The 21,677-nt window shown below is 40.0% G+C and overlaps 1 protein-coding gene across 3 annotated transcripts in view; it reads right to left on the bottom strand.

Annotated features, from left to right (window-relative positions):
* The window catches only part of LOC140367233 (ninjurin-2-like), a 208,302-nt gene that overhangs the window by 55,388 nt on the left and 131,237 nt on the right, over positions 1-21,677 (bottom strand). The gene's annotated exons all lie outside the window — the stretch shown is intronic.

Genomic DNA, 21,677 nt, shown 5'->3' with positions numbered 1-21,677 from the left:
ATTACATTTTGTTCCTTCTTCTGCCATGTCTGAGACTTGCCTCTTTTAATATTTGTTCGTATAATGTCCATGTTCAGTGCTTTTTCTTCTGCAACGCTGCTGTATAAAATTGTCTGTTGTTTCTTTATAGTTTCACTCTGCCTGACCTTCTGAATCGCTTTGGCAAGTGTTAATTCTGAGTCCATTTGTAGTTGCTCTGACAATCTTTTATCTCTTATGCCAACTACAACTCTGTCCCTTATAAGTTCCTCTTCAAGCATTCCAAACCCACAATTTTCTGAAAGTTTGTGTACAGCTATGATGAAAGATTCTGCACTCTCACCATCTTGTTGACATCTGGAGTTGAATTGCGCTCTTTCAAAAATGACGTTGTGTTTTCCCACATAATGTTGATCAAAAGCTGCTTTGACCGCACCATAGTTCTTTTTGTTATCATCACTCAGTGGTAAAACAGCCAAAACGTCGTCAGCTGCATCTCCCATTGCATACAGAAGTGAATTCACCTGATATTCCTCTGGTTTGCTGTTGAGGGCAGTTGCAATACGAAACCTTTCAAAACGTCTGATCCACTTTGGCCAATCTGTAGGCCGTGAAAAATCAAATGTCTCTGGGGGAGTTATTTGTACAGTGGTCGCCATCTCTCTTTGTGAATCCCTGGCGTCCTCGCGTTCAGGATCTGAGTTTTCTGATGCACCGTCGCTCTGCACTTCTTCCTCCGCCGACATGTGTATGGGGCTGCGCGCGCACACCCGTCAGTTCGCGCTGGTGACTGCTTTCGCCCGCAAAACAGTCATTTTTCTCTCTAAAAACTGCCGAAAACTTCTTCCGCAAGTTATCCGCACAGTGCTGCTCCGAAAACGCCGCGGAGACTGAAAGTTCGCCACTTCTGACACCATGTATGATGAAGACTCGGGACACGAGCGTCTTACGTCTTGAAGCACGTTTATTCCAATACCAGGAAGTCCCAACAACCTAGATACAATGCATTCTGGGAACAGTAGTCTACCGCTACACTTTCCAGTTCTTCACTTTTGTCTTGAACTCAAAGATATGAAACTTTTTATATATACAAAAAACCTATATCTCACAAATTCTGCTCATAAATTTGTCAAAATCGATTTTATTCATGACATGTCTGTGAGTGTGCAAGACCTGGGATATTTTCAGCTTCCAGGAACTGTGTACAGATCCTTGTAACGTGGAGCTGTGCATTATCATGCTGCAACATGAGGTGATGGTTGTGAATGAATGTCACAACCCTAGGCATGTCACCCACTGAGCATGTTTAGGATGCTCTGGATCGGCGTATTCTACAGTGTGTTCCAATTCCTGCCAATGTCCAGTAATGACCAGAGACTGACAGGCTTTCTGACCTCCCCAGACCCTCCCAAAAAAAAAACAACGAACATTTCAGAGTGGCCTTTTATTGTGGCTATTCATATGAAAATGAATTGCTTAGAAAGGAATTTGTGAATAATATTTGAAGGAAACAGGTCTTATGTGAATATAGAAAAAAATGTATTTCTTGGAGTTCAGAGTTATTACAACTAGACCTGTCGCAATAACACATTTTTAAGTGTGATGTATAGCAACAGAAGAAAATCAAGATAAATGATCATATTGAAACGATATGCCCATGTCACAATAACACTACAGCAGAAAAACCCTCATAAACCCTTTTCTAAAGGTACAAAAGCAGCAATAAAACAAAAATAAAAGCAGAATGAAGCACATTAGAAGCATCTATATTTAGTCATAGAAGTTACTTTTTTGACAGTCTACAACTCAAATCCTTTTGTATAACAAAAAAACAACAAACCGTGAAATCTTTATTCAAGCATATGAATCAGAACCCTCTCAAAACTAAATGTAATACTGATCTTACAAACAATTCTACTAGATTGATCAAAATTATGGAAATTGTGTTTTAACTAATGAAGAATGGCAACATATAGGCACACTTCAACAGAGAAGCACAACATCTCGCAAGAATTCTGTTGGAAAAATGTATCACGATATTTTAGAACGCTGTGTGCTTCATTCACAGGGAAATACTGGTTGTTGGTGAAGGTGTGGCTGAGTGTTTTGGGACTGCCATGTTAACTACAGGACTGAGATGAATTGCATTGCAGGTTGTCTTCAACACTGACATACCATTTGAATTTAAAAGTGTACCACTGAAGTAAAATTCCAACAATTGAAACAATAGATGGATACCTATGGGATGTACTTTTGTTTGCTGCTGCTGCTGCTGCTGCAAAAAAGCACTAACCAGAAAATGTATGATATAGCCAACCGTCAAGGAATGGACTGAAATAACATTGGATTTTTACTAAATGGACACATTTATCGGACATTGGGACAAATGGGGTAATTACATTTTTTTTTTTTTTACCACTCTAATTTTGATTTTCACTCTCTGTATCCTTGTGTTTATTTTTATTATTCAGTTATTTAAAAAAAAAAAGTTTCTTCATGTTCCGGACAGCATTGAAACATGATTCAAAAATTTTCCTTTGAAATCATTCATTAAAAAAATGAAATGGGGAAAATAAGATTAAATACGCAAGCAAGACTTTTTATGCAACCTCAAACATTCCTGTGTATAGACTTATACAGTTTAAATTGTAATGTAGAGGCACAATTTGTACTGTGCAGCCTTGAAACATGTTCTCTTAATTGCAATTTGAGCTTTGAATGTTTTTATAACCCACAGGACCTGTTTGTGTCGAGCGCCACTGAGCTTTGTGACTCTCAGAGTACACATAGCTTAAGTGAGCTTGACCTTGAGCCCGACTTGGGTTGGCCTCACCATGAGGACACTTCTGTATGTACTCAACATGTGGAGCTTAATGCTTTCTTGACTTTTTAAACATTCTATAGGTTTGTAATAGTATAGATTCATGTTACAATCTGTTTTCGTAATTATTTTAGTTACTGCATTTGCACATTTTCTAAAATTGCAAAATTATAGTTTTTGACAACACATAATAATTACAGCTTATTCAGCCTTACCTTAACTGATCATCATATGTTTTATGTCGTCAGCAGTGAAATTCAAATTATGTTGTTTAAAGCCTGACTTTGATTCTGCTGCCTGTAAAAATGGTCACTGTGGACACAATGCACGGAACAGGTAGAATGAGGTGTGGAAGTATGCACAAGTCTGTACATTTACTCAGTCAGTCATGTTGAACACATAGTGAGCAAATACAGAATTGTAATAATCATTTCAACAACAGGCCTACATGTTATATGAGATGAAATTGTATGTTGTTTTGTTTAAATCATTTGAACTATTATAACTGTGCTATAAAATAAATAATGTATTCCATAACTGAAATGTGTGATCCAAACATCGTAGTTGACGCCAATTGTTTTCTTCACATATATAACAATACTCGAGTTATTCTTTTGAAGTCTAATTTCTAACACATTTTTAAGTACTGTACATTCATGAACATGTTTACAGGTACAAGTGTGTCATACTGCGGGTGGTCTGAGGCTGAACAGTAAACACACCTGTACAATGCTCCTCTGTGCGGCTCCATTATGCAAGACCACCACTTTCAAAACATACGAGCTCCTCAAACACCGGCGCTAACCCTGCACTTATCGCCAAATTGGTTACAGACAAAATACAAAAACTATTAAGGCACTGGCAAACAATCACTGTTCCTTTGGCACATTATGGTCAAAGTGGTGGAATAATCTCCCTCTACAGCCACAGAGTACAATTGGAACGACAATATGGAATCATTCAGTTCGCTCGAGGTTTTGGATAAAAGATTTTACCATTTGCTTGTGTGATTAGAAAACCACAGTAAAAAGTAGTGATCTTAAAATCGTTCCAGACTTTTAAAGTGAATAAGGACTAATCACATGAATTTTGCTACTGCGCAATTCCCATTTTAAACTACCTTTAAACTTAAATCCACCATTTGAATGTGTCTAGACTCAATTAAAGGCAAGTTTATTTGTAGAGCATAATTCATACACAAGGCCATTAAGAAAAAAAGTGGTGTAACTATTGTGCTCTATTTAAATCAGAGTCCAAATCCGAGTCTTTTGTGTCAAAAACATTCTGAATTTCCTTGATGTGTGATGTCACATTCGACCTATGACGTGGCTACAAGATCCTCTGCGCTGTTTTAAGGGCATAAATCATCGCCATCGACTTTTCTGTACATTTCTGCCTCAGATCACAATCATTACAACTCTGTACACAAGCACGCCAGGGCAAGTTATCAATTGTTCTCTCTTTGTTATAATTCTCTCTGAATCAAGAGTCAAGAGGTCAGTTCCTGCCATGGGGAAAGCCAGAGTTGCATGAAGTCATATGCTTTTTTGTTCAAAAATATCAAATGTCAAAGTAAAGGTTCTCAAGAGCATGTTTAAAGGCCAATACAAATAATGCATAATATTTGTCCTTTAAGATTTTGTGGTTAACAGTATGAATAGCTGAAATTATTCTAAAATGTTTTGATTTCCAAAGATAAGCTTTCTCATGCTGCCTAAAATATATGGACAAAAACATGTAACAGTGAAGTTTGCTTAACCTCAGGGGTTGTCTTTAAGACCCTGGAGACTCCTAAACATGAAGAAGCATTCAAACGACACAGGAATGAGGAGACAAAATTTGAAAGTTTGGCCGTGTGAAAAATGGTTTACATCAAACTTGTTTTTGGATTGGTTCGTTACTCAACTTTTTGGTTTTGGTCTATACAGGGGGGAAAAGCCAAAAAAAGGGAAATCTATGCCAAAGCTTTTGTTGAAATCATCAAGAGGCCTTATCATCAGGCATTATGATATATTAGGACATGTTAAATCTTCCATGTTATAGTCTTTGGAAACCCTCTCATCTTCAGTACAAACTTTGGCCTATTGTAAGTATTTTCTTTTTTATATTGATTGATCATGATTTTTTATTTGATTATATTTTGTCCTAAATGTACTTTCCAGAGAGACTTTTAATAATTGCCATCCAAAACAAAGTCTAAACTCTACTCCAGACCACTTGGGCTGTGGACCTGTGGATGATCCAAGCTGAACACTGACCATTAGAGATGAGTGAATATTGTATGGCAAATTCACTCAAGTCTGTATTCTTTCTAATTTCACAAAAAGATCTTTCTATTGTTGAATGCATTACTTTGGAGGTTTCAATCCAATTGGAGTGGGGCTCTCATATCCCCTGGAGCACAGGCGTACACAACTATCATAACGTGTGGTTGGGAGTCTGGCGGTTTGCACACATTTGCATTATTATTGTGCTGTCCCAGTAAGACTGTGTGTAACTCCGTCCACTAGACGGCGCATGTTTTTCCGCACATTGCTTTTGTAGAGGATGTTAGGCAGTGGCCATGTTTTTCTGTGCCACCAGTAAGCAGAAGTTGCAGCTTGTGTTGTTTTAATGCACAAAGTATCTTCCTCGGAGTTTAAGGGAGCATATGCTTGTAAGTTTGTCATTGTCATGTCATTATGACTTGTTCTATGTTTCTCTGGTCACAGTTCGAATTAATTCAAACACATTCATATGCTAATTAGATCGTTAACTTATGCTAATCGCAGCTAGCTATGCTAACGATTTCCTATTGTCATTCTTTGGACCTCTGTTGTGAATTTTGAGCACATAAGCATTGCAAACCTGTGCTATTCTTTAGTACTTGTGTGTTTATGTGACTTGCTGTCTTTTATTTTCTGTATTAAGAGACTGATTGTTGTTTTTGTCTCTGGATCTTACAGTTTTACAAAAAATATTATTGAACTTGGAGCAATGGAGCAATAAACATGGCCCAAAGTCATTACAAAGTGTCTTCATTTCAAGTCAAGACTGTTCTCTATCTGCCGAACTAGACAGGCGTCTAGCGAGGGCAGAATAGTAAAAAAGCATTCATCCTAACAAGCTCCATCACGAAGATACCACCGCATCTACCATGGCTACTCCTCAAGACCAGGCATTGGAAGAAACTATGGACACCCGGTCAAGATGGACCAGAGCAAGCACCACTTCATCCGTCGCCGCTGCCAGGGCACGGGCAAAAGCAGAGGCTGCTAAGGCACAACTGTAATATGTGCAAAAAGAAGCTGAAATCTTAAAAGAACAAGCAGAACAGCTTAAAAAGAAAGCTGAACTCGATGCGGATCTGCACCTACTCAAGTCACAAAAGGAGTTTGCAGCAGCTGTAGCTGAGGCTCAAGCGTGGGAATCGTCTGTCCAGGAAGATGTAGACCAACAACAGCCCCAACTAGGTGCCATGCCACCCCTCGACCCGGAGCAGAGGACACAGGACTATGTGCAACAACAAGCGGAAATACGTAAAGAGAAGGAAACACCTGAGAGATATGTTCCCAGCAAAACCAAACCTCTGCCGCCACCCACCAGAAAGAACAATGAAACAAATCATTACAGTGAGTTAAGTGATCACTCAATAAGCCAAGGATTTCAACCACTGCCACAAGTCAGTGCAAGTCCACTACAGTACTATATGGACTACAATCACTACCCATCAAAACCGGTCAGTGGTAACCCAGCCCACTTTTCTCCGTCTAATGAGCTTAGACACAATTATATTCCCAGTGACAATACAGGGTTAGCAAAGTATCTCATGAGAAGGGAAATGGTCAGCTCAGGTTTGCTCAAGTTTGACGACCAACCAGAGAATTACTGGGTTTGGAAATCCTCTTTTCAAAGTGCAGCACAAGAACTGAATTTGTCACCTCAAGAAGAGCTAGACCTGCTTGCCAAATGGCTTGGTCCTCAGTCCGCTGCACAAGCCCAACGCATCAGAGCCGCTTACATAGCCAACCCTAAAACAGGCCTTCACATGGTGTGGCAGAGGTTAGAAGATTGTTTTGGGGCACCAGAAATCATAGAACACGCCCTACTAAAGAAAATAGAAGATTTCTCAAAAATGTCAAGCAGAGAAAACCAGCGTCTTAAGAGAGCTGGGAGACATTTTGACAGAACTTGAAGGTGCTAAGTTAAATGGCTTCCTACCCGGGCTCTCCCATCTAGACACAGCACATGGAGTTAACCCCATCTTATCCAAACTACCCTACCATCTACAGGAGAGGTGGGTCACAGTAGCTTCAAGGTACAAAAAAGAAAGGTGTGTCCCATATCCCCCTTTCTCATTCTTCGTGCACTTCATCAATGAAGAAGCTAAGACTCGTAACGACCCTAGCTTTGCTTGTGTTACAGGCTCCAATACGATGAATATGAAAACATATGAAAAGACATTTAAACCAAAATATCAAACCCCAGTCTCAGTCAGAAAAACTGATGTGTCTCACGCAATAGGATCAAACCAAAGGGTAACCGACAAAGACAACCCCGATCCAGAAAAGGAGTGTCCTATTCACCACAAGCCTCACCCGTTAAGAAAATGTAGGCTTTTCAGAAGCAAGTCTTTAGCTGAAAGAAAAAACATAATAAAGGACAATTACATTTGCTTTAGGTGTTGTGCCTCAGTTCATCACATTGCCAAAGCCTGTACCAAGCCAGTAAAATGTATAGAGTGCGGTAGTGAAAACCATCCCACAGCACTGCATCCAGAACCCATTCCACTAAAACCAGAGAGCCCTGCTGCCACTGAAGATCATGGCGGGGAGCAAAAGGAAACAGGTGCTGTTGATGTGACATCTAAATGTACTGAGGTATGTGGAAATTCATTCAGTCCAAGATCATGCTCTAAAATCTGCTTAGCAAAAGTCTTCCCTGCTGGCCAGCCAAACAGATTAGTCAGAATGTATGTAGTCCTTGATGAGCAAAGCAACCGCTCGTTAGCAAAATCTGAATTCTTCAACACATTCAATATTGATGGATTGTTAGAACCATACACACTTGTGCAGGTGTCATGGAAGTCACAGGAAGGCTTGCTAACAACTTTGTTATTGAATCGCTTGACAGCTCAGTACAAGTCTCCCTTCCTGCTCTTTTAGAATGTGACATGGTACCTGATGACAGATCAGAAATCCCATCTCCAGAGGTAGCCATTCAATATTCTCATCTGACAGCAGTTGCAGACAAGGTACCTGCTGTTGACAAAAATGCAGACATCCTCCTTCTCCTCGGCAGAGACGATCTTCAATTGCACAAGGTTCGCGAACAGTGCAACGGGCTACGCAACGAACCCTATGCTCAACGTCTTGATCTCGGATGGGTCATTGTGGGAGAGGTTTGTCTCGACAAAAAGCACAAAACAAAAGACATCAATGTTTACAGGACTCACATTCTTCAAAGTGGACGTGCCACTCTTTTCAGCCCATGTGAGAATGTTTTCAATGTAAAAGAGGGTCCAAAAGACACAACTCCTCCGGTGAACCTCAATGCCTCTATGTACCCCTTTGAACCAGAAGCAGACATAATTGGCAGTGAGGTATTTCAGAGAACACAGGATGACGACAAACCTGCACTCTCGATCGAAGACAAATGTTTCTTGGAGACATTAGACAAACACGTGTACAAAGACAATGACAACACTTGGGTCGCTCCCTTGCCCTTTTGTTCTCCACGTTGCCGCCTTCCAAACAACAAACCACAGGCTCTAAAAAGACTTCAGTCTCTACGATACACACTAGCCAAAAAACCAACAATGAAGGAACATTTCATTGACTTTATGCAAAAAATGTTTGATGCAGGTCAAGCGGAGCCAGCCCCGACCCTCAAAGAAGACCAGGAGTGCTGGGACTTGCCCATGTTTGGTGTGTATCATCCACAAAAGTTGGATCAGATTAGAGTAGTGTTTGATTCTAGCTCCAAATACGAAGGTGTCTCGCTAAATGACACACTTCTCAGCGGACCTGACATGAACAATACTCTTCTGGGTGTTTTAACCCGCTTTCGCAAAGAACCAGTCGCTATCACAGCCGATGTTCAACAGATGTTTTACTGTTTTACAGTTACTGAGAAACACCGTGACTTTTTACATTTTTTGTGGTTCAAAGATAATAACCCACAAAAACCCATCAGAGAATTTAGGATGACAGTGCATGTGTTCAGGAACAGTCCCTCGCCAGCCATAGCCATATACTGTCTCCGTCGTGCCGCCCTTGAAGCTACAAACTCCTCGCCAAGAGCAAAAGAGTTCATCCTCCGCAACTTCTACGTTGATGATGGCCTTGCATCATTCCCCACTGCAGAAACGGCTATAAAAACCCTGCAAACTTCACAAACAATGCTTTCCGAATCCAACATCAGGCTACACAAGGTGGCATCTAACAGCAATGATGTCATGAAAGCGTTCCCGCCATCAGACAGAGCCAAAGATTTAAAAGATTTGGATTTCAGCGCTGACCCGTTGCCTCTACAAAGAAGTCTGGGTCTCTCGTGGAACCTAGAGTCAGACTGTTTCACATTCCGTGTATCTCAAGAAGAAAAACCCATAACAAAAAGATGTATACTCTCTACAGTTAACAGTCTCTTTGACCCCCTTGGTTACGCTTGGAGGAAAGCACATGATGAGAGAACTGACAACTGAACAGTACGAGTGGGATGCAGAGCTTCCAGCTGAAAAACAAGAGCAGTGGAAAATGTGGAGAGACTCAATCAAAGACTTGGAACAGTTGCAAATCCCCAGACCGTACATTCCTGTTTCGTTGTCCACTCAAACTCAATACAGACAACTGTGCGTCTTTTCAGATGCGTCAAACACCGCCATCGCTGCAGTAGCTTACTTGAAAACGGTGTCTATTTCTGGATACTGTCATGTGGGCTTTATCATGGGGAAATCCAAACTTGCACCTCGCCCAGCGCACACTATCCCACGTCTTGAACTGTGTGCTGCAGTGCTAGCTGTTGAAATGGCAGACTTTATTTGAGATGAAGCAGACATTGACATTGACCAAGTAACATTCCATACAGACAGCAGAATTGTGTTAGGCTACATTCATAACACTTCACGGCGTTTCTATGTTTATGTGTCCAACAGGATTACAAGAATCAGAAAGTCTTCTCACCCAAACCAGTGGCACTATATCTGTACTGAGAAAAACCCAGCAGACCATGGGACCCGTCCAGTCACCGCCGCTGCTCTCAAAGACACAAACTGGTTTTCTGGACCTGCACTTCTGGTAAAGCCTTTCGACAACCACTCGGCGCAGGCAAGTTTTGACTTGGTGCAACCTAACACAGACATGGAGATCCGTCCAGTAGTCACCACAATGAGTACAAACGTCAAAAAAGACAAACTAGGAGCAATCAGATTTGAGAGATTCTCCACCTGGAAATCCGCAGTCTGTACCGTTTCCAGTCTTATCAAAAAGGCAAAAAATATGTCAAGTCCACAAAATTACACAAACGACAGGGATGTCAGTGTGCGACAACAGTGATCCTAAAAGCCTTGCAACAAGACTGTTTTGCAAAAGAACTGCAATGCATCTCAAAAAAGGAACAACTCCCAAAACAAAGTTCACTCAAAAAGTTAGCTCCATTTCTTGACAAAGGTGGACTAATCAGAGTAGGTGGGCGCATATCCTCATCCGAACTGAGTTTTGAAGAAAAAAACCCTCTCATCATTCCAAAGAGCCATGTTGCCATTCTGTTGATAAGACATTACCACGAACAAGTTGCCCAACAGGGGCGCCATTTTTCTGAAGGTGCAGTTAGATCAGCAGGAATATGGCTCATCGGAAGTAAAAGACTTGTGTCAAGTGTCATACACAAATGTGTCGCATGTAAAAAGTTAAGAGGCAAACAAGAAACACAACAAATGTCCCAGTTGCCTTCTGACAGACTGACCCCCGAACCGCCTTTTACACGCGTAGGATTAGATGTTTTCGGCCCATGGACCGACCTGACTGGTCATGCTGAAAGTAAAAGATGGGCACTCATGTTCTCTTGTCTCAGCACTATAGCGGTGCATATAGAAATAATCGAATCCATGACAACAGCAAGCTTTATTAATGCGCTCAGACGTTTCACTGCAATAAGAGGACCTGGTCAAAATGCTCAGATCAGACAGAGGAACAAACTTCATGGGTGCATGTAAAGAGCTCAACCTCAACTCGGATGATTCAAATCTAAAAACGTATTTGCAGGACAACAAGTGCACATGGTCATTTAACCCTCCCCACTCTTCTCATATGGGTGGAGTGTGGGAGAGGATGATTGGCATTGCAAGGCGTATTCTAGATGCTCTTCTGCTCAAAACAGGCATGACTTCCTTAACACATGAAATGCTTACCACTCTAATGGCAGAAGTCACTGCTATTATGAACTCCAGACCACTAGTGCCAATATCTTCAGACCCAGAATCTCCTGCTGTCCTCTCCCCTTCTATGCTCTTAACCCAAAAAACGGACTCTCTTGCCCCTCCTGCAGGGGACTTTGACATGCATGACCTGTCCAACAAACACTGGAAAAGAGTTCAGGGATTAGCAGATGCATTCTGGAAACGATGGAAAATTTACTATCTATCAACACTACAGCCACGAAGGAAATGGAACACTGAAAAAGACAATCTACAAGTTGGAGATGTTGTACTACTTAAGGATTCACAAGCCAAAAGGATGGACTGGCCTCTCGCCCCTGTAGTCAAAACCTTACCCAGCCAAGATAATAACGTTCGTAAAGTTGAAGTCAAAGTTTCTAGACAGGGTACTGCTAGAGTTTATTTGAGACCAATTTCAGATGTGATTCTGTTGCTGCGTAGTCAAGTGTAATAGTGTGGTATAATATGTTATACCAGGCGGGGAGTGTGCTGTCCCAATAAGACTGTGTGTAACTCCGTCCACTAGAAGGCGCATGTTTTCCGCACATTGCTTTTGTAGAGGATGTTAGGCAGTGGCCATGTTTTTCTGTGCCACCAGTAAGCATAAGTTACAGCTCGTGCTGTTTTAATGCACAAAGTATCTTCCTCTGAGTTTAAGGGAGCATATGCTTGTAAGTTTGTCATTGTCATGTCATTATGACTTGTTCTATGTTTCTCTGGTCACAGTTCAAATTAATTCAAACGTATTCATATGCTAATTAGATCGCTAGATTATTTGGACCTCTGTTGTGAATTTTGAGCACATAAGCATTCTTTAGTACTTGTGTGTTTATGTGACTTGCTGTCTTTTATTTTCTGTATTAAGAGACTGATTGTTGTTTTTGTCTCTTTATGTTACAGTTTTACAAAAACTATTATTGAACTTGGAGCAATGGACCAATAAACATGGCCCAAAGCCATTACAAAGTGTCTTCATTTCAAGTCAAGACTGTTCTCTATCTGCCGAACTAGACAGGCGTCTAGCGAGGGCAGAATAATTATTATTGTTAAAATTGCATCATCATATCTGGTCTGTTATAAGTTGGTGAAAGTTCATCCGTCATAGAAGACAATACTGGGCTTTGATCAAAACCATGCATCAAACCATAGTTCTGTGGGCTATTCTTTTTCACAATAAGGTCCATCCTGAAACAATTAGCTTTTTTTTTGTTTTACCGGAAGTTAATAGACTTTTTTATTTTTATTTTGACTAACCTTTCTTCAAAAATGTCTGATGAGTCACTTACAGTTAATAAAGTTGTTGACATTAAGAGAAGTATTTTCTAAAATTTCACCTTTTATTTCTACTTCGTTTAAAAAAATATAAGAAGTTACATTTTATAATTCAAAGTTTGTCCTGTAGTGTGACATTAAAAATCACATATTTAAAAGGGAAAAAAATCAGTCGTTTCTGCATCAGGACAAACTCTGGGCTTTAGCATTTCAGACACATGTCAGAAGAAATCATTATTATAGTCTTAGCAAATTTGACTTTTCTGAAAAACAGTAAACATTTGTCTGTCTGATGTCCTGCAGTGTGACAGCTTTATTTGCTAAGAAAAACTAGAATTCCCATTTATTAAAAACGTAAAACTAAAGCTATGATATATACAGTAATTTATGAGAATATTTAACAAAGCAATTTTGTTGTGAATGTGACAGAAGATGTCACGCTGTTCATATTAAAATATCTTAAATTAAAAGGTCTCTCTAAGCGCTTCTTACTCAATAGTAAAACAAAAATTGTATTTTTTTAATAATGTTTGTATTTTCCAGACATGTCACACTGTACGACAGAAAAAAAGTGTTACACCCTAAAACATGAAGTACACAAATACCCCCTATAAACATATTAATATGTCTTCTTTAACTTCAGCTTGTTTTTATTTTATGAGAAAAATCTATACTAAACAAGACCTGGATAGAAAAGTTAGTATCCCTTTAAGGAGCAGTTTGTAATGGCTGCACACAATTAAAGACAGAGACCTTTGTCCCACTCGGAGCATGATCTCATTGTACTGGGGCCAAAACAATTGTCCCATGAGCAGTTTAGGAGACAGCAGGGACAGGCATGAGGTCACCAGGACCACACCCAAGACTGTATGCAACCACATGACTCTATTCACTCTTTGCTACAGTGTTATACTGATATTCAGCAGTGAATACTCTGCTACAGTGTTATACTTATATTCAGCACTCAAATATCTGCTACAGTGTTATAATACGTCATAAGGCGCTGGTACAGCTGGCAGCCCGGTGTAAACGCTCTCTTCTTTCTCACACTTATTGTGCTTTATCTCCTATATTTTGTAAATATAGTTAGTATATTTTTTCTATTTTACTGTACGATAGGGACACGCGCTGGAATAGTTTTTTAATTCAACTGTTTTTGACTTTTTTCGGCTGGATTTGAGCGTTTTTCGTTGCGTTCGTTGTGTTGTGACGTGAGCTAGCTCCGAGCGAGCCCACCAGCCCCTCCCCCCCCCCCCCCCCCCGCGCCCTCCGGCCGCGCTAAAGTACGGCGTGTCGTCGGTACACGTTTATATACACGTTTATATGAAAGAGGAACTTCACGAACGATCAGGACACGCACTGGAATCGCTTTAAATTAACTTGTTTTGACTTTGTTCGGCTGGATTGAGTGTTTTCGTCGTGTCGTGGCGATGTGTCTTGGCTCCGGCCCCGCCCCCGGCTCCGGCCCCGCCCCCCGGCCGGCGCCGTACCGCGTTTATACAAAGGAGGAACTCATGAAACTGCGGAGAACAGTCGTCTTACCCGGAGATCATCACGTTATCCCGTCGCAATACTGACCTAACCTAATACTGATGTGCAATTCTGTCGTATGTGCAATTGCTGTTGGAATTCATGTGCAATTACTGTGAAATTCATGTGCAGTCTATGTGCTGTCGTGACACATATTCATGTGCAATTACCGTCGGGATCACATGCAATGGTATTTATTTATTTATTTGTCTATGGGAGTTTTTATTTATTTATAGGAGATCTTCTACTGAAAGTGTTTTTCAGACTTCCTATAAGTGATCTGTTCTTCTGTATCTACCTCTGTATCTACCTGCGTTGCACCAATGAAATTTCCCCATGTGGGACAATAAAGGAATATCTTATCTTATCTTATAATGATATTCATCAGCAAATTCTCTGCTAAAGTGTTTTACAGTGTTTCCTATTCACCTGCAGTGTCTTTCCTTAAAGGGCCTATATCATACAAAATCAACTTTTCAGAGCTTTTAACCTTATTAGAGTGCTATTGGTACCTCATATGTGCCCAAAGTGACTGATTCCTCCAGTCTTTAGTCTCTAGCTAAAGACAAGAGACTATTCATTCATTGCAAAAGAGGTATCGATCTCAATGGATTTTCTTACCTGGTTAAATAAAGGTTGATAAATAAATACCTTCCGTATTTTATTATTTTCTAACAACAATGTCTACATATATATTTCATTTACATTGGATCAGACTGACGTATGTATTTTACTTCATCTGGTGAGAATTATGTTTTTTTTCCTGAGAAGCTTATACACATACGGCCCATAAATAGTTCATTTAACACAGTCCAGACACAACTGACAACCTGAGAGGTCAGGGCAAAAGGGTTCACTTTTCCACATACTCACAAATCAGTCTTCACTGATGTGCACATAATTGCACTAGTATTAGTGTTAGAGGGGTGGGAAAATACTAATTTGTCACGATTAGATTTTTGATCATATATCATCTTGATACATGTGTCACGATTTCAATATGATTTTGATTTGGTTGGGCCGCAGACTAGCAAAAAACTATACTTTTACGGTTTAAATTTATAAATAAAACTGCCAAGGACAGTGAGCGGGTGGGACCTGAGAGGTAGGGCGAGATTATGGAGGGCTTTAAAGGCAAGTATGAGTAGTTTGAAGTTGATGCGAAGATGGACGGGGAGCCAGTGGAGGGGTCTGGGAATGGGGGTGATGTGTTCTGTTGAAGGGGTTTCTAGAGAGGATGTAAGTGGCAAAGTTATTAACTACCGGTAATTGAAGTTTGTTAAGAGATTTTTGGGGATGGCCAAAGAGAAGAGACTTGAAAAGTTAATGCAGGATGTGACGAGAGCATGGATGAAGATGGCAGTGTTGTAATGTTGTTGTTATGGGCACAGAACAAGAGGCTGCTGTCCAGGATGGCACCTAGGCGCCTAACCTGAGGGGAGGGATGGACTGTGGAGTTGTCAATCGTAAGTGGGTAGTTTTTTGCTTTGGTGAGAGTGTTTTGGATCCAAGGATTTCAGTTTTATCAATATTTACTTGGAGGAAGTTGTGGGTGAACCATGATTTGACACTATGGAGGCAATCAGAGGGAGGAAGGGGGTGAAGTGGCAGTGGGTTTGGTAGAGAGCTTGGCGTTGTCTGCATTGCAGTAAAACTGGATGTTTTTGAAATATCTGACTACCGGTAAGTGGTAGGAGGTAGATGATGAAGAGGAGTGGCCCCAGAACAGAGCCTTGGGTCACACCAGAGGTGACAGAGCACAGGTTGGATTTGTTATTTTTTTTATTGAACATATAGTGTGTGGTTATAGATGTATGATTTGAACCAGCAAAGGACAGTGTCAGAGATACTAGTTAAAGATATGCAATTGACGAGGACGGAGTGAGAGATTGTATAAAAAGCTGCCGTTAGGTCTAGAAGAATAAGAATAATGGGATATCCAGAATCAGCTGTGCAAAGGAGCTTATTATTGATTTCAACCAGGGCTGTTTCTGTACTGTGGGGGGGTCATCAGCTTCATCAGACCTTTCTATTTTGCACATTTTTATTTATCTATTTAATTTAGATTTACTTAGATACTTTTATTGTCTGAATGGGTTATTTTCTAAGTAACCTTTAGATAATAAGCAAACTTGTAGATGATGACGAGTCAATTTTTAGATAACATCCAGAAAAATTTTAGATAATATCTATAAAGACTGTGTTTTATCGCTTATTGTATGTGAATTACCAACACCTTAATTTAATGATCCTAAAGCCAAATAATTTAATAATTCCTGGGTCTGTCAATGAACAAATAATGTAACTTTAAGATAAAGCCCGTAGAATATTGCTGTAGTAAGTCTCTATGGAGCTGTTCATTTCCTGTATCTGTGAAAGAATGGCTGGAAAAACCTTTCCTATACCCTTCCCAAAATTACAACACAGTATCAAACCCAACACCTCAAAGTGGGATTGAAACACCAGTGTTGAACAATGTTATTTTGAGACTTATCCCATCCCTAGTTAGTAATAACCACTGCAGTAAAGGTCATTGCAGCAGTGAATTTGAAAGAAAGTTGCCTCCATTACGGAATTTACAATGTTTTTGTGTATAAAGGTTAATTGGGTCTATATGAGTGCGCTGAGCGTTTTCGGCTTGTGAAAACATTAGCGCAAACACATCATACATACAACTTTATACATTAATCTTTCAATTCACTTGCAACAGCTGCCCTGGGGCAGACGTACAGTAGTGAAGTTACCAATGTGTGCCAACAATCTCTGGCAACGCAATGTGAGTAAAGTGTCTTGCTTTAGGACACAACAGCATGATCTGAGCTGAGGTGGGTTCAAACCGGCAACCTTTGAGTGAATGGGCCAGCGCCCTAACCACTCAGCCACTGCTGACCACAAGCATAGAGCATAGAGAATTACAAATAAGTTACACTGGCTTTGCTGCATGCAGACAAAAATATATAATATCTTTATCTGATTTCTGGCGTTATCAAATTATTGAATGTCATGTAAACAGTTTCATTAAATGTGAGTAACAGCGATCGATATGGGTTAATTTATGGCCGATGCCAATACGGATATATTAGACGCCAGAGTAACTGTTAGCCAACAAACTTGGGCCAATTTGGATAATTTGACCCAAAAATATATAATTTTAAATGACTACCAACGTCTATATGACAAATATAAACCCAATCCCTGCACTTGTATGCTACCCATTTGCAGAAACGTACATACAATTTTATGTCTTTGCGTTGTGTTTCAAGTGTAACTCTAAATCTGCTACCCGCTGACTTTATCCACAAATGGCCTCCCCAGATCATCGTATATATTAATGACAAAGCTGTAAACATGACTTATTATAGGCTGAAATGGCCCTCTGCTGTATGTACTGTATGTTTTGCATATGGTGCTTGGCTGTGTGTTTGGCTGTTGGCCCAGGCCCCAACCGGCTCCCAACTCCTGTAAAGCCAGATGTAAGTGAAGTGTGCAGCTCCCAAAAATACTGCTGAGTAGAAAAGAGCTGACAGTTGATAAGTGACATGCGGTTCTTAGAAAACATTTTTATAAGCTCTGTGGAAAAGCAAAGGGTTTTAGTCTTTGTGAGGGAGGAAGGGGTATTTAAACTGACAGGAAACTGGAATCATAACTTTGTGTTACATTTTTCCACTAAATGTCTCCATGGACTTCAAGAAAACAGAAGAAAGCTTCTTTTAGACTTGAGTATGTCATGTAGCACCTGGGGAACGCCAGCCCCAAGCCTGTGTAAATGGATACGAGTCTCTGGAGTCAAAAGAGGTTTATTTGGTCATCTGATAATTTATTACTAATAAAATGATATTTTTTGTTAGTTTGTTTGTTTTTAATTTCCTTAGACAGTTTTGATTGCTGAATCGTAGTCTTCTTCAGACATGATGTGGGATGTATAACACTATGTCCACTACCTTTTAAAATACTTAATACTTAAACCTACTGCTACTTTCTCCTTTAAAAATAAATACACAAATACATTTGTAAATTACATTACCGGCATATAGCCAACATTATAATCTCATAATAATACACATTTAAAAAGATTTCTCCACCTCCTAATAGAGTAACAGAGAGTTCATCTCAACGGGACTTTCCCTATCTCTTTTGGCAGATGCACTGGACAAGATCAAAGCATGTCACAAAAGACAAAGTTATTTACTTAATCAGAGGTCATTGAAATGAGCTGAGCTGTTACTGCTACATATATTTGAGTTTTCTCCAGAATAAAATGACCACGTGAGCGCAGACAATACAACTCAATCGACAAGATTTAGGGACTTGAAACCTCACCCTTCTACTGTCAAACTGAGAAAGGTACTACAACTAAAACTGTACATGTTTTATGTACAATATAGCAGAGATGGGCCCAATTCTTTGTTTTGTGTGTCTCAAACTAAAGTCTGAGGCATTCGACTGGCAGTTAAGTCGAGTCTCCACTGTACTGTAATTACTTCAAGTCCAAGTCAAGTCCCTGATCATTGGCATTCAAGTCCAAGTCAAGTCCCAAGTCCTAGTCCATTTGATCAAGTCTCAAGTGATCAAAATAGTGATTCAAGTCTGACTCAAGTCCAAATTATGACAAGTCTGGCAAGTCCACACCTCTGCGTTGCAGTAATTGTTTGTATCAGAATCAGTTCATCTGGTTTCACTCAGGCCTTTTTGAAGCTGGCAGCGTTTAACTAAATCTTTCCATATCTTTTTTCATTGTTGTTTTTCAGTGCACAGAGAAGGCTGGGCTGCGTTCCTGAAAAGCTGTTTTGGATTCAGAATGTCATTTCCCCTGTAAAAATGAAAAGAAAACACTCACATCACCTGCAGCTATAAAGAGACAGGAAATAAAACTGCTATTGAAGACGGGCAGGAAGGGCCTTGTTAGTTAATATGATTTGTTATTAATTCATAAATGCTTTGCTATTTTTATTGGATGGATACACTTTGGCGCTTAGACCTCAGCAGAATGATACCTCAGCAAAGCAATGGAGGTGGGACAAGTAATAAGCAATAATCATGCCTAATCAACTGATGAATTAATTGTTGACTATTTTAATCATCGTTATCTGGACTATACAGACTCTAAAACACATCCAAAATGACCTTTTTAACAAAGACAGCAGCACAAAAAGTTCAAAGCTCATATAAATCAAGCCTGTAAAACAGCCTATTTTCATCTGCGCAATACAGCTAAAATCGGAAAGATCTTGCCTAAAAGCGATAGTGAAAAACGAATCCATGCATTTGTATTATCTAGATTACGCTACTGTAACTCCCTGCTCGCAGCATGTCCTAAATGCTCCATAAAAAGCTTTCAACTGGTTCAAAATGCAGAAGCAAGATCAATAACAAGAACTAAAAGAAGAGAGTACATTACGCCGGTGCTCGAGTCCACTCACTGAACCTATCAAGTTTAGAGTCAAATTTAAAACCCTCCTCCTGACCTATAAAGCCAATAATGGAATTGGAACATAATATACTTCATTTGAAATCTCAAGCCAATACAACAAGTTTCAGTCTAGGAGCCAACAAGGATATTCACATCCTTGCAATGTGTTCAAAGATAGGACAAACTGTTTGTCAGGAGTGGGATTAGATCATTCCTCCACTTGTAGACAAAATTTGCTTGTGCCTCGGTAGGAGTTTGCCTTGACCCTGGCACCTTAGACTTTTCAGCGATCTTGACATTGAGCTCCCTTATCTCAAAGATATGACATATGTGCTTGTAATTTAGTGTGTAATAATGGCTTCCTTTCCAAAGGCAATTCCCTACTAAAATGTTTTGTCAGGAGTGGGATTTGAACCCACGGCTCCATTCAGAGACCAGAATTCCCATGTGTAATAAATATAAAGAGATAACTTTAACAAAGGCGCCGGTCCAGTTGGCAGCTCGGTGCAACGATTCGCTCTTTTTTCACACTTTTTTCACACTTATTGTGCTTTATCTTTTGTATTTTGTAATTTGTTTTCTACTTTAGTTGTACGATCGGGACACGCGCTGGAATCGCTTTAATTCAACTTGTTTCGACTTTGTTCGGCTGGATTATTGAGTGTTTTCGTCGTGTCGTCGTCCCCCCGGCCCCACCGCGCCCCCCGGCCACCGCCGCCGTACGGAACGGCGCCGGTGCGCGTTTATACAAAGGAGGAACTCATGAAACTGAGGGGGAAACCATCGTCTTACCCGGAGATCGTCACGTTATCCCGGCGGACATCCTAATTTTTTCCCCTGCATCCCTTTTTGGGAAATGGGAGGTTTTGTCTATAGGAGTTTTTGTTTATAAGAAATCTTCTATTAAGAGTGTTTTTTAAACTTCCTATAATCTGTTATCTGTCCTTTTCCTCTGTATCTACCTGTGTTGTATCAATGAAATTTCCCCATGTGTGGAAAATAAAGGATTATCTTATCTTATCTCTAAGATAACGTTCCAAAAATCAGTACAAAGTAAATCCTTTGGCAACCTTACACGAGCTGAAGTCTTTCCAGTTATGTCAAATAAATATCAAGAGATGACTTTAATAGGTAATGATAAATTAGTGAAATAGTTGAAGTCTCATGGTCACAGAGGGTTTAATTGTTCTTCTATCGGTTCCAGCAGAAGAAAACTTATGATAAAGATTTACCGGGTTATGATGGCAAGCAGTCCATAAAACTTAAAGACAACTCCACCCAACCTGGGGCTCGAACCCACAACACTAAAATTAAGAGTCTCATGCTCTACTGACAGAGCTAGACGGGCTCAAGAAAAGGTCATAAAGAAAACTACACACTTCTTAGTCTGTTCAGTTCATTTCTCAGTTTAATTTCTCAGTGAGTAGTCACAATTACTGTATAAGACATATGATACGGGGACAATATGCCTATATTTCATTCTGAACGTACTCAATACTTTGACAGTACAGCATCTACTTAGTAGATTGGCCATCATGTCACAATTCATCATTGGGAGTAATACTTCATTTGAAATCTTAAGCCAATACGACAAGTTTTCAGTCCATTGTCACACATATGTGCTTGTTATTTAGTGTGTAAGAATGGCTTCCTTTCCAAAGGCAATTCCCTACTAAATTGTTTTGTCAGGAGTGGGATTTGAACCCACGGCTCCATTCAGAGACCAGAATTCCCTGTGGCAAGGAAGGAGATTCCCATGAGTCTGGAGTGGGATGAATGGCCGTATCTATACTTTGGTAAAAAACACATCAAACTACTGTTTTTTTTTTAAAGGAGTTTGATGTGGTTGTTGTCACATCAATCTACTGCGTCCTTTAAAGGTCCTCATCAAGCCTCTTTTTAAAGTCTATTGCAATTGAGATGTCAGAGTCGACAACAGTAACAGCAGTAGTGCATCCAAGAAAGCTGTGTAGTGAATGGATGTTGAACCTTCAGTGAGGCAGGAGCCAACAAGGCTATTCACATCCTTGCAATGTGTTCAAAGATGAATGTCAGGAGTGGGATTAGAACCCATTCCTCCACTTGTAGACAAAATTTGCTTGCTTGAGTTTACCTTGACCCTGTCACCTTGGACATTTCAGCGATGCTGACATTGAGCGCCCTTATCTCGAAGATAACGTTCCAAAAATTAGTACAAAGTAAATCCTTTGGCAACCTTACACGAGCTGAAGTCTTTCCATTTATGTAAAATA

This window comes from Eucyclogobius newberryi, unplaced genomic scaffold (genome assembly GCF_026437365.1).
Source record: "Eucyclogobius newberryi isolate DKJ021-1_F unplaced genomic scaffold, fEucNew1.0.hap1 SCAF_2, whole genome shotgun sequence".
Lineage (NCBI taxonomy): Eukaryota > Metazoa > Chordata > Actinopteri > Gobiiformes > Gobiidae > Eucyclogobius > Eucyclogobius newberryi.
The sequence above is the reverse complement of the archived record's forward strand: the minus strand, read 5'-3'. Positions and strand labels throughout refer to the sequence as shown.